Genomic DNA, 13,647 nt, shown 5'->3' on the forward strand with positions numbered 1-13,647 from the left:
GAGCTATTTGTAAGGGAGGACAAGAATAAAAAGGGCACCTATTTTTACTGTCATCTATTGCACTCTATTTTATGTTACTTGTTACTTGCCTCAGTATTTTGGGGGGGAGTTTGCAAGGAAGCTTTGAAGTTTCGTTGCAATTAAGTCTTGCTATGGATATATTGAAAAAATGAAATTATTCTTTGCATTCTTTGACAGAAACAACAATGATTTTTAGTCTGTGTAAAATGCTGTGGCACCATTGTGATAGAACTGTTCAGATTCACACTGCCAAAGAACTTGCCCTAATGAATGCAGTACTGATTTCTAAAATACAGTTATTCTTTAGTGCAGTTTCCTAGTTAGCCACTGGCTTTTCATTTGAAATCATTTCTTTGTGACACTGTAGCCTTTTAAAATCTCTGACTGAAAAAATATACAAACTCATAGGTACAATTGAAATGCACATTGCAAACAAAATGAAGCATTGTTCAGAAGGACAAGGACCTGCTAATTTTCATTCTCACTGTGTGAAATGTGTTTCTTGTAGAGAACAGAGAGAACAGTAAATATGACACAGACTTTTGCTAGAGCTGGCAATTGAAGTTGTTATGAATTCTGCTCACTTAATGTTTGCTGGGAAAGGTCTAACACTGGTATTGAATTATTACATTTGACCCTAAATGTCATTTCATTTGCAACTGCTTCTTCCAATCATACTGTCTAACATATTCAGAAATTGTTGGCTGTCCACCCAAGTTAGCACTGTCATAATTATATTTTTCTCCTCCTGTAAACGTGTATAACTCATAACTTAGTAAATGCAGGATTAATTGTATCTTAAAAGAAATATGTGTTAGCAGACTGTTGCCCTTTTTTTTTTTTTTTTTTTTTTTTTAAATTACAGTTTTCCACTGGATTACATCTTGCTATTATTGCTAAAAATTCTCAATGGAATTTATGGGCACAAGTTAGATGGAACATGATCATCTCAATCAGTTAATAAGGGAAGACTGACCAATGTCATCTAGCTGGGCTCCTTATTGTCCTTATTGTGCAATATCCTTATATCCAAATAAGGAGAGAGAAGGATTTGAAGGGTGGACTATTTGCTGGATAAGGAATTGGCTGGATGGACACACCCAGAGAGATGTGGTCAATGGCTCTAAGTCCAGGTGGAAGTCATGATGAGTGTGTCCCTCAAGGGTCTGTCTTGGCACCAGTACTGTTTAGTATCTTTATCAATGACATAGACAGTGGGATCGAGTGAACCCTCAGCAAGTTTGCAGATGACACCAAGCTGAGTTGTACAGTCAATGCAGCAGAAGGAAGGGATGCTATCCAAAGAGACCTGGGCAAGCTTGAGAAGTGGGCTCACGTGAACCTCAGGAGGTTCAACAAGTCCAAGTGCAAGGTTGGTGCAATCCCAGACAGGAGGACAGGCTGGGAGAAGAACTCACTGAGTGCAGCCCTGCGGAGAGACAGGTTTGGGGATTCTGGCAGATGAAAAGTCAATATGAGCCAGCAGTGAGTGCTTGCAGTCCAGAAGTCCAACTGTATCCTGGGCTGCATCAACAGACGGGTGGCCAGCCAGCTGAGGAAGGAGATTGTCCCCCTCTGCTCTTCCCTTGTGAGGCCCCACCTGGAGTCTTGCATCCAGGTCTGAGGTTCCCAGCACAAGAAAGATGTGGGGTTGTTACTGGTCCCAGGGGAGGGCTAGGAAGATGATTTGAGGGCTGGAGCATCTCTTCTTTGAAGACAGGCTGAGTGAGCTGGAGTTGTTCATGGCTGAGAGTTGTTCATGGCTGAGAGAGCCATCCCCAGTCTGGGGAGGCCTTACTGCGGCCTTTCACTACCTAAAGGGGTCTTACAAAGAAGATGGAGAAGACTGACCTTTTACATGGGCAGAGAGTTACAGAACAAGGGGGAATGGTTTTAAACTAAAATAGAGGAGAACTTTCGATTATATATTAGGAGGAAATTCTTCACTCAGAGGGTGCTGAGGCACTGGAATAGGTTGCCCAGAGAAGTTGTGGATGCCCCACCCAAGGCCAGATAAAACGAGAACCTGGGCAATGTCTAGATAGAATGAGGACCTTCCATGGATCTGGGTGATCTTTAAGGTCCCTTCTGCTGAGCCGTTCTATGATTCTATGATCTTTAGGGAATTCAGTGCATTTCGTTTATCATGCTTGCAATAATTATAACTAAAACAAACTAGACTTGTCTTTTTTTTTTTTTTTTTTTTCTTTTCTCATCTGCATCTCTAGGAGTTGTGTATGTTGTGCAATTAGAGTCAGTTATATTATTTGCATAACAAAGCCTGAACTCTGCATTCACTGCTAAAAAAGAAAAAGTATCATACATTTTGAGTCAGATGACAAAGAAAAAAAAGAACGATAGTGATAAGAATAAGTTTGATGTGAATAAAAACACAGTCTTAAATTATAAAACATTGTTCCGTTTAGATTTTAAATTTTGAAAAGTCTTACAAAGTATAATGGGAAATGTGAGTTTAAAGCTCACTTTTAATGTTTAACTGATTTTAATGTCAATAATTCTATCCTCTTGGCTTTCTGAAAACAAAACAAAACAGAACAAAACAAATCCAACAGTGTTATACTGATACAGTAGGAGGGAAATAAGTCCCTTTCAAGTGAATTCATTTAACTGTTCTGGTGGTCAAAATTTTATAATAAAATACAAAATGCTGGAACAAAAGGTTTAATTGATAGCAGTTTTCACTGAACTTTGTCAATTTTCTTTGATTATTTTTTGAGAATACTAAGTGTTAGGAGGAGTGCAAAAGGCACAGAAGTGTATCTAGGGCATAGTATGATAGGCAGCTGCTGTAATGAAGAAACGAAGAGTTTTGCATTCTACACCTGAAAAAAAATATCCTTAAAAACTCTCATTTTTGACAATGGAATGTGGTATCTCATTTTAATTCTATGAATAATTTTGTTTATGAAAGTGGGAGAGAAAAGGAGAAAGGACTAATTTTAGACTAATAATTTGTAATTTGCTCTGGTTTGTTTTGTTTTGTTTTGCTTTTTTTCGAGCCTGGACTCCCTGGATTTCCTCTTTCCACTATATTGTGGATATAATTAAAATTGTAGGAAGTTTCCTGTACTGCTGAAAGGATATAGGTGTTTAGTTGCTATGAAAAAAAAAAGTCAAAAAAAAAATTAAATTTAATTAAACTTAAAAATTAAATTTAAAAAAATTTAACTTGCACAGTTAAATTCTTTGGTCCCATTTGAAAATTCTACTAATTGTCATTATAGCTCATCATGAGCAGAATTTACATAAATTAAGGATTTCCAATCAAAACTTATGGGAGTGGGAAAGGCCATGTAATACAAGTTTTTCTGAAGTCAGGAGCAAGCAATGTTCCGGAAGTGAAGCACGGAATGCACGGAAGGGAAGGTTCCAAAGAAAATTGAAGTGTTTCTTTTCCATGTAAACATTATTCTTTTGATGACTTCCTTGTAATATTTTTCTGTTGGCTACAAGGACAGTAAGTGTACATCCATGGCACTGCTGGTGAAGTTGAGTATATATGAGTATAATGGCCTTACTTAATAGGATATTTTAGTAAGGTAGTTCATATATGGAGTAGAACACATAATGAAGAGCCCTGAAATGCTGCTGCAGTTTATGATTTTGTCCTGTATTGTGTGTCCTTGAAGACTGCTTTCTGCTCACTTTTTTGTTTCCTTTTGTTTCTTTTCTACCTTTTCTACCTTCCTTTCCTACCTTTTGTTTCTAGGTTAGTCAACAGCAATTCTGATAGCTGACAGACTCTTTTGTAACCACTTTTATGTTCTTGGATAAATACATTGAAAGAAAAAGCATTCTTATGATTTTTAATGGCATTACAGTTAGCCATAATGTATTGCGGGAAATAGGAAAGAAAGATAGAATTATTATAATTCATAATGTGTTTTTTTTTTTTTTTTTTTTTAATTCTTCTTTTTCTATAGTCTCTGCCTAAATGCTGAGATATGCTCAGATTTTCAAGTAGAGGAGGTTGAAACTGTGATGCCCTTTTCCCAAGATTAACACAATTTATATTTTTGTTGATGGCACTTTCTTGTTGAAATGTTAAGTATGATTTCAAAGTTAAGTATGATTTCAAAATGTGATAATTATTCACTTAAACAGTGCACAAATAAAATTCCTTGCTGCCTCAATAAGTATTGAAAAAATATTATTTCAAAACCCATCTGGCCATGTTTTTATTTTTATTTTTATTTTATTTTATTTTTTGTGCATTTTTCAAGACTTTCTTATATGGAAGACTACAAAACTCCCAATGATTTAGTCCTTGAAATCTTCAGTAATAATTACAGAAGGTGAAACAAACAAACAAACAAAACCCACAAATCCTCTAAATAATTCATAAAAAGAGGTATGGAATTTATATATTTTTATGTCAGAGATTCGAGGTGGTGAGGGTTACATAAAAATTTTGTCATTTGTTTTACCTTATAACATTTTATAACATTAGCACAAAAATAATGGCAAAATTATACACTTCAAAAACTGTTAATCAATCTGAGGGACGAAAATCTTCCATCTTTGAACTTTATTTTGAGAAGATGCTTATTTTATACTTTATGTTCTGCTTTTAAATGTAGTAATGATTAGAATGTTTAGAAAAGGACAGAGAATGTTAAACCAATATTACTCTTTTTTATGATTCAATATAAGTTTTTTTATGATTCAGTCATCCAATATTTTTGTAATATTAACTTTTCCTATAAAGTTCCAGATTTTTAACTAAGTGTTCCCAAATTTTTATTATTCACTTATGATGCAAATTATGTTCCTCCATAAGCAGGAAAAGAGAAGACATCAGTAATGCAAAGTAAGAAAATTATTTGTTGCCTGTGATACCCAAATTTAAAGTTAAGTGTTTAATATATCAAGGGTACATGAAAGTTGTACTAAAACATTTAGAGAGTTAAAAGGAAGCTGTTAAGAACATGACCTGATTTGATCAGCACCATCCATAAAATGCTGGAATACAATCTCTCAATCTGTCTTTTGCTCTCCAGAGAGCAGATGAACCAAGGTACTTCTATTCCAGGTTTTAATTCCCTTCCTGATTTTCCCCAGTTACTCACAGGAATAACAAACTTCATGGATGCTGATCAACATGTGGAGACAGCAGAAAAGCTGCCAAAAATATCTTTCAGCATGGTCTTCTATTTCTTAGCTGCTTCAAGTAGGTGGAGATAGAAGGCTTTATATTGGCATGCTGAGCAGTAAGTGGGAATTTCTGTACTCTTAAATGATGTTATAAAGACAGAAGAAATATATATCCTCTCAGTTACATCAATCAGGCTGTCTTTACTTTCAGTAGTTCCAGTTATATATAAAGGGAGGGATCAGATGACAATTTTGGGAATTCAAACACACTATCACTAGGTACTTTCCAAAAATGACTTTCCATAAAAAGCATGTTGAGGAGGAGGAGAGTTTCTAGCTGGCTTCATTCATATAAAATGTGTAATACCTTCTACACTTTTATTCCTGAGAGTGTTTTTTTTTTCACTTGCTACATGATTTTCATTATAGATGCAATATTTTAATAATAAAAGTCTGTCCCTTTTAAGAACACACTGTACAACAAGACCAGTGTCAAAGATAAAGGAGAAGACATAGCAAAAAGTTCTTATGGTAGGAATAAAGAGATAATTTATTGTTATCAGGATTAAGGGACAAGACAAACCACTTTTCTATCTTTATAATGCACATCACTCACTTGAGTTTCCCCTTAGGGCAAAAAGCAGATGTCAAAATAATTATTGCAAATAAGCCGTGAGGAAGAGAAGTGAAAATAGAAAGAGTAGATTTTGAGAATACTAGATGATAGCTTTCTTTTTCTTTTTAATAATCTTGTTCTCTTCACTTATCCTAAGTGAAGACAGCCATCCCATGGCAGTGATTCAAAGAAAAATAAATGACAAATCTTCTTATTGGTAGTGTCTTATGCCATTTTAATCTCATTTCTATAATTGCTTTTATTTATTTTTCATATGGAGAGAAAGAGACTATTTCTTTATCCATGAAATTCCCTTTATGCTTTTACTCTAGCAATGAATATCTAAAGTACAATTTTTTTGGATTCTGTATTGATTTTTTTTTCAAACTCTCCTAAGTCCCACTTATCAAAATATTAAATTTGTTATATAACATTTTGACAGTTTTCTCCCCATAGTTACGTTACAGTAACTTTGCTGTTTCTTCTCTGTAGAACTATCAGAAAGCATTGGAGTTAGTGTAAGAGCAACAGTGCTCAGTGCATTATTACAGATTCTCTGTGGTGAACTGACAGTGAATCAATCCCATGTGTTCAGTGCTGGGTTCTGTAATGTATATTTCTATTTTGCAAGATACCATCTCCTGGAGTCTAGAAACAGAACTTAGGGACAAGGATCAGTGACAACCCTGAAGAGCAGTGCCACTGTCCAGTGGCTGCTGCAAAGTCCTAATACATTTGGGGATATCTTGGCTGTACTATTGTAGTATTATATCACAGAATCACAGAATCATCTAGGTTGGAGGAGACCTCCAAGACCACCTAGTCCAACCTCTGACCTAACACTAACAAGTCCTTCACTAAACTATGTCACTAAGCTCTAAGTCTAAACATCTTTTAAAGACCTCCAGGGATGGTGACTCAACCACTTCCCTGGGTAGCCCATTCCAATGCCTAACAACCCTTTCAGTAAAGAAGTTTTTCCTAATATCCAACCTAAACCTCCTGTGGCACAACTTTAGCCCATTCTCCCTCATACTGTCCCCAGGCACGTGGGAGAATAGACCAACCCCCACCTTGCTACAGCCTCCTATATTGTTTATGTTGCTCTGGAACATAGATCCTCAAATCCTTGGTTGACACAGGAGATATTGCAAATTGATACAACATACCATGTCATGCAGAAGGAAAGAGAAATCTACATGCAATTAATCATATCTGTGTATCAACAGGAGTAGAAATGAGATATAAAGATGCATGCTAAAAAAAAAAAAAAAAAAAAAAAAAAAAAGGAAAAAGAGGGAACTACGTTGTTTTCTTCTGAGCTTTGTGATGACTTACCCAACTGGTCATGAATATGACATAAAAAAATAAATCAGTTTGTAAATAATTTCTGGGATTACATCTTCAACTACTATAGTTTCATATAAACCTATGGTGGATGTTGTTCAGTAGATCTTCATGATCTTACATTTTTAAACCTGGATGCAAACCAGTTCATCTGCCCAATCCCTGGAAGTGTTCAAGGCCAGGCTGGATGGGGCTTTGAGCAACCTGGTCTGGTGGGAAGTGTCCCTGCCCATAGCAGGGGGGTTGGAAGTGGGTGATCTTTACCATACCTTCCAACCCAAACCATTCTGTGATTCTATGATCTCTCTGTCAGATAAATCCCTACAGAGGTATGATGCCTTACAAGGACCAAAGGGCTGCTGGTGGGAACCAGTTCTGTGCTTTCATCACTGGAGCCGTCTTTACCATTATTTTATGTCCTCACAGTTCTGGTTCTTTTTTTCTAAGTGCAGATATTAATTAAGAACTTTGGGGTTCCTGTCTAGAATGATATTGTCAAAAATGACCAAGTGAAAAAATCTTGTATATTTATTAAGTACCTATAGAAAAACATATTTTTTAAAGACTTTTAAAGCTTATTGACTCAGAATAGCAAGGTTGTAGTAGAAGTTGCAATTTGAGTAATTCAGTATACTTTATATATGACAGGATGGGATTACAGAAGAAAAGTGTAAACAAACCTAAGGTAAAATCTAGGTTACTATCCCTGATACCAGCTCCTTATTGCAGCCTCTTACTATGCAAATTGCACTGTTTAATTGAAGTGTAAATTACTCTAATATACATCATCTCTGAATTTGGCCTGCTGTTTTCATTCATTTTGCATGACCCCTGCATTCTGAAGGAGGTCTTAATTAAAGCACTATAGTAGATAGTCTGGCAGCAAATAATGTTATTAGCTGGTGTAACAAGAACAGAACATAAATGCAAGTCATGCGTCCAAGTGAGCATCTCTAGCTTTAAGATTGAGCTCCATTATTCATCTACTCTTCACTTCAAGCAGAGATGCACTCTTACTGTGCTAGTACTTTAATGCCAGATGAGCAGTGTTATACAATTTGGTATACCCTTATAGGCTGGACTAGCATTCCTAAATCCACTTGTTATCTGCTGAAGTCTAAGAAAAAAAATAATAATAATAATAATAATTGTACCACCCTCTCTCTTTTATTTTTCTTCCTTCCTTCCTTCCTTCCTTCCTTCCTTCCTTCCTTCCTTCCTTCCTTCCTTCCTTCCTTCCTTCCTTCCTTCCTTCCTTCCTTCCTTCCTTCCTTCCTTCCTCTCTCTCTCTCTCTCTCTCTCTCTCTCTCTCTCTCTCTCTCTCTCTCTCTCTCTCTCTCTTTCTCTCTCTCTCTCTTTCTCAGTAATAAATACTTGGTTTGGGAAGTACTTTTTGTTTTCCAATTAAGTGTTCTTATTTTTTAATCTGTTCTGGTAGACGTAGGGTGTGTTGGAAGTTGTCTGTTTCTGAGATGTGGATGATATTTGCTAGATAGGTCCTCAAAATATTTTGTAATAGAATGTGTGAATGTTCTGAAGTTTCCCGCTGATTTTCAAAGTGGGAAATTTGCAAAGAGGTAAAGAACAGAGGAAAAGTAACATGTCTATTTTATGATGATACTTAGGAAAGAGGGTTGTGGGATAAAATCAGCAGCATAACATTCATGGCTCGCAGAGTACCTACCATGGATTCCTCTTTACAATGAAAATGACTTGCTCTTTTTCAGTATAGTACTTCTAGATTCAAATACCTTTCTTTTTATTCTTGCCAGTAAGAAAGAGTGCAAGACAAAACAAATTCTGATGTTTAAATGGATCTGTAAGATGCAGGCAGAATTATTTAGATATGATATGTTTATATAGTTATTTATATACAAGTACATTATTATTACTGAGTTAGGATCAGAGAGCAGACTATCAAAGGTTATGCTTTGGTCTGCTTCAGACCATCTAATCAAGAGAGGATGTAAATGAAGCCTTTTGCAGATAGCTGAAGGAAACCTCAAGATTGTTGTCCTTGCTACACAGAGGCAAATTCAGTCACCTTGATACCTGCTGGATGATCAGGAGAACTCAATGCAAGTAATCCAAATCTCTGGCATAATTGGAAGAAAATTTCATGACAAAAGTGGGCCAGCATGGGGGTCATGTCGTCATCAGGCTGTTTTCTGTCACCTTTGAAAGACTGGTGACTGGGGGAGGGTTCATGATGATTGAAGAAAGGTAAAACCAAAGGCAATTACAGGTCAGTCAGCTTAATCTCTATCTCTGGGAAAGTGAGAGCAAATCCTCCTGGAAGATATTTCCAGCTACATGAAGGATAAAATGTTGTCTATAAACACAGAACATGGAGATTTACCAAGGGCAGTTAATGCTTGACTATCCCGATTTCCTTCTGTATATATAAGAGGAGAGGAGAGAATGTTGTATACCTTGTCTGTAGCAAAACCTTTAACACAGTCCCCTGGATTATCCGTATAGTCAAATTGACAAGATGTGGACTGGCTAGATGGATGGATGGAAAAGTGACTGGTCTGTTGGTCACAAGGAATGGTGATCTGCAGAACAAAGTCCCTCTGGTAGATGATTAGTAACGGTAACCAACCCTCACAGGAGTTGATATGAGAGACAGTAATTGTTCAACATCATTGTTAACTTAGATAATGAGACAAAGTGCACTACTGACAAGTTTGTGGATAATAGGAAATGGGGAGTAGAAGGCGATACACTGGAAGGTGAGACTACTATTGGGAAGGACCTGGACAGGCTTGGAAAGATGGGCTGACAAAAATTTCAGCAATGCAAATGGAAAATCCTATACCTGGGAGGATTTCCGTCATAAGAGTTAATACAGTGGCTAAGAATGGATAGGGCACAAAAGACACAAATCTGTAAAAAGTTGGACTTCATTCCTTTCACTTCTTGAGAGGAATTTATTTTTCTGATGGCTGCACAAGTTAACCACATGATAGTTCTCCCTTATTCTCTCAGTCAGTGCCTCTGAAATGCTACCTTCTCTGAACACATCAAAATTTTCCTCTTGCATGTGAAATGTTCTTCCTTCTTCTTGTTCTCTTCATTTTAATTCTTGCTCCAGCAGACAAAGATGACCTCTTTCATCTGTGAAAGACATCTGTGAAAGAACTTGAAGGCCAGGTCTTTCTTCTTTCTGACATCCATATTCTGCACATACTCTCAGTATCCCAATCTTGCCTAAGTGTTCTCGGCCTGTATTTTCCCATTTTGGATTGGTGGGATTCTCCTGCTGTTTCCAAAACACTCAGCGATTGTTAGAGTGTCTTCTGACATAGATGGCATTATTTGTTCAGGCACCCCTGTTTCTTAAAATTTTTGAACTTCTTGTTAAGCCAAGCAGGAAGCATAATTTTAAAAAAAGGAAAAAAAAAAAAAAAGGCATAATGTGTTTACCTTATGGCCATTCAATATAAAAATCTTAGCTTGGGAATTATTATTCAGAAAAAGAGTATGTGAGAAATAATATTTTTGACATGTTATGGTGTGTAAGTTTAGGTTAAACTTTCACAGTGATGTGTATCAGTAGATGATGCATGTACCCTAGAAGAATTTCCCGTATATTAATAAGATGTAATAGGTCACAGACTTAAGTTATCAGGCCAACTTATGCTGTTTACAATTGAAAGATTGGGGTTAGTATTCAAAAAGTTCATGCAAAGCTTTGCATAAGTGGATACGGCAAGTGCTACACTTGGCAGCAGGCTGGCAATGTTGGAACATTTCCCTGTAGTGGATTGCTGTAATTACCATAATTGCCATTACCTAATCAAAGAATGGACTGACACTCATTCGTGCTAGACTTCCTTTGAATCTTTTGTCTAGTCTGTCTCTTTCATTTGATTGTATGGTGGGCTGAATACAGACCCGCAACACATCAACACCTTTGATGGATAGTGTGTGTTTGCAGAGTCTAGAAAAGCAATGTATTGTTGTGAATGCTAGATGGAAGAATCGCATACACTTAAGTAGAAAGTCCTGATAGTCAGAAGTTTGCAATAACATTTCTTTAGTTTCTGTTGAAGGATGCCTAACAAACATCAAATATGCTTGTTTTGATATACCAATATCATTCGTAAAGAGGTAGAACATAAGATTTTTTTTTTTCTATTCACAGAAGACAAGAACCAATTAAAATTAATAATAATTTTAAAAGTAGATTAGATTTTTTGCTGCTCCAAGGTGTCATCCTATTTTGATTCACTTCAAAAATTATCTTTAACCTGAAGTCAGGATTTATCAATGTCCTGAGTACTTGCAGAAATATGGGAATGATTCACACTGCAGACAAAGTTATTCATTAGAACGTGCAAGGGCAGTTGTCTGATGGAATATTTATGCAATGCATACGAGGCAAGAGAGAAATGCAGGTTCATCTTGCATCTTTGGAAATATAGCAGGTGTGCAAAACAAAAGTACCTGTAAGTATCATCTCTCTGATTACTTTGATATATCAAGTATTTGTAGTTTGATCACAGTAACAGGAGACCTTCCAAATGAATCCCTGCTGGAAAAACAAGAAGCAGCTGAAGTATGTGTACATGTTTATATGTGAGAGCTGATTAAATTTCACAGCTTGTTGACCAGAAAAATATCTGATAGGAAGTCATGAAGTTGTTTATTGCCACAAAAATTGAAATGAAAGCCAGTATTGTTGAAAAATTTTGCTAACATCCTCATAATAAATGTATGTATATTGAAACATTACTGAATGAGTCAGCTTGCATTTGCAAATGCAGAGCTGACTGGTGTATGCACAACAAAGCATTTATTTTTTTTTTAACCTGTAGAGCTGCATACTGTAAGGGGAAAAAAATCAAGACATCATGTTAAATATATGTTAGTTAATGTAAACACAGTAGAATATTCTGTGTGACGTTCATATTTCGAATTTAGCTAGTTATCCACTTTGAAATATTTCAGCCTTTGTTTTCAGTGGAATGACAGTACCTTCAGGTGCGAGGCAATCTTTCCATTAATTTTATATTTCTGTGTCGCTAAAAGATGAATGTTCATAATTCCTACTTTTCTCTACTGTCCTTAATGAGAGTGGCTCTCAGGCTAATCTTCAGATGCCTTCATCTGGGTTCTATGAATTTCACCAGTTTATGAAATTGTTTACCCCAACTGTAATGTTGTATTACACTGCAAATAATATTAATAGATGTCTGTGTGGGCTGGAGAGAAGAACCTCTGCTGCTGATATCCGGATATGAGTCCTTGTTCTGAATTGTAGTTTATGGATTGTTTCAAGCTGCCTTAGCAGTGACATCCAGACTAGAAAATTAAACAGTGCTATGGATCCTCCCCAGGCACTGCAGCTTGTTTGCCTGTAATGTCAAATTGTTAGAACAATCACTGGTCTACTTCTGCCCTGTGCCAGCTAGTATTCTTTCCAAACAATTCCTGCTTATAGTACAGGAATTAGCGTGGGCTAGTGACTGGTCCCAGCAGGCAGCCTGGATGAGGCCACCTTCAAGGAAGACAGCTCTGTAGTATGGATGCCAGTTCTTGTGTGCCAGATGGCCCCAGTGCCAGGGAACAGTCCCAATACCATTTAACTGACTAGTAAAGAGACATCTATCAAACACTGTGCTGTTATAACAGTGAAGACTGACCTTCGTTCTGCACTGTGGTTGGTACATGTGTAGCCCACAGGAAAAAATGAAAGAAAGAGGAGTCTCCAGTGCACTTTGCCAAAGGCCTGCTGCCTATTGTGAAGCCGCTACCTACTCTCAGACTTTTCCAAGACAGCAGATTATGTAAAATAAATGGATCGGTGCTGTCCCCAAATTGATTTTGTATAGTGAAACAGAAAATAAATAGATTCCCAGGTTGACTGAGTAGTTAGATTTCTTCCTTCTTTTGTGCTTATATAAAAAAATCACTTAAAAATACCTTAAAGGCCCTGAAAAATCAAATGGAAGCAGTCTTTTTAGCTGAAAATGGTTAAGAATCAAAAGGGTTTGGGGTTTTGGTGAATACTGTAAGACACTTTGCTTTCCAGAAGCTATGTTTTGGAAAAGAAGCCTGCAATGCATGGTGTGCATTGCACAAATTTCCATGATAGAAAAATGAAACCTCCCTTCATCTATACACTTTTCTTAGCTGGGTTTAGACTAGACCAGATTCCAGCCTGAATAATGCTTACTTACTTGTCTGTCTCATAGTTTCCTGTTTGAGGTGTTTGCAATTTCTCTTCAAGTATTCTGCTATGTAATGTTTATGGTTGCAGAATGAGTTATTCCACTCCCACAGTAAATGTGTATCAGTAAAGCACATTTAAAGTATATAGATACAAAGATTGAAAAATTCTTTCAATTCTGTAAGGGATAAAGACATTAAAAAGCTAAGCAATCTATTTTTTGTGATAGACAAAAATAATCTAACATGTTTTATCAATAGTTATATTCTGGTTTAGCTAAATTCTAGTAAAGTGCTATTTACTAGCTTTGAATGAAGCACTGACGGATATAATAGAGATGTAGGTATTTGTAAGAGTCAAAAAACTACAA

At 36.4% G+C, this 13,647-nt stretch overlaps 1 protein-coding gene across 1 annotated transcript in view; it reads left to right on the top strand.

Annotated features, from left to right (window-relative positions):
• Positions 1-13,647, top strand: part of ITGBL1 (integrin subunit beta like 1) — a gene marked incomplete at its 5' end in the record, with an annotated part of 148,562 nt that overhangs the window by 77,237 nt on the left and 57,678 nt on the right. The gene's annotated exons all lie outside the window — the stretch shown is intronic.

The sequence above is a fragment of the Netta rufina genome (assembly GCF_964035555.1).
Source record: "Netta rufina genome assembly, chromosome: 1".
NCBI classification, from domain to species: Eukaryota; Metazoa; Chordata; class Aves; order Anseriformes; family Anatidae; genus Netta; species Netta rufina.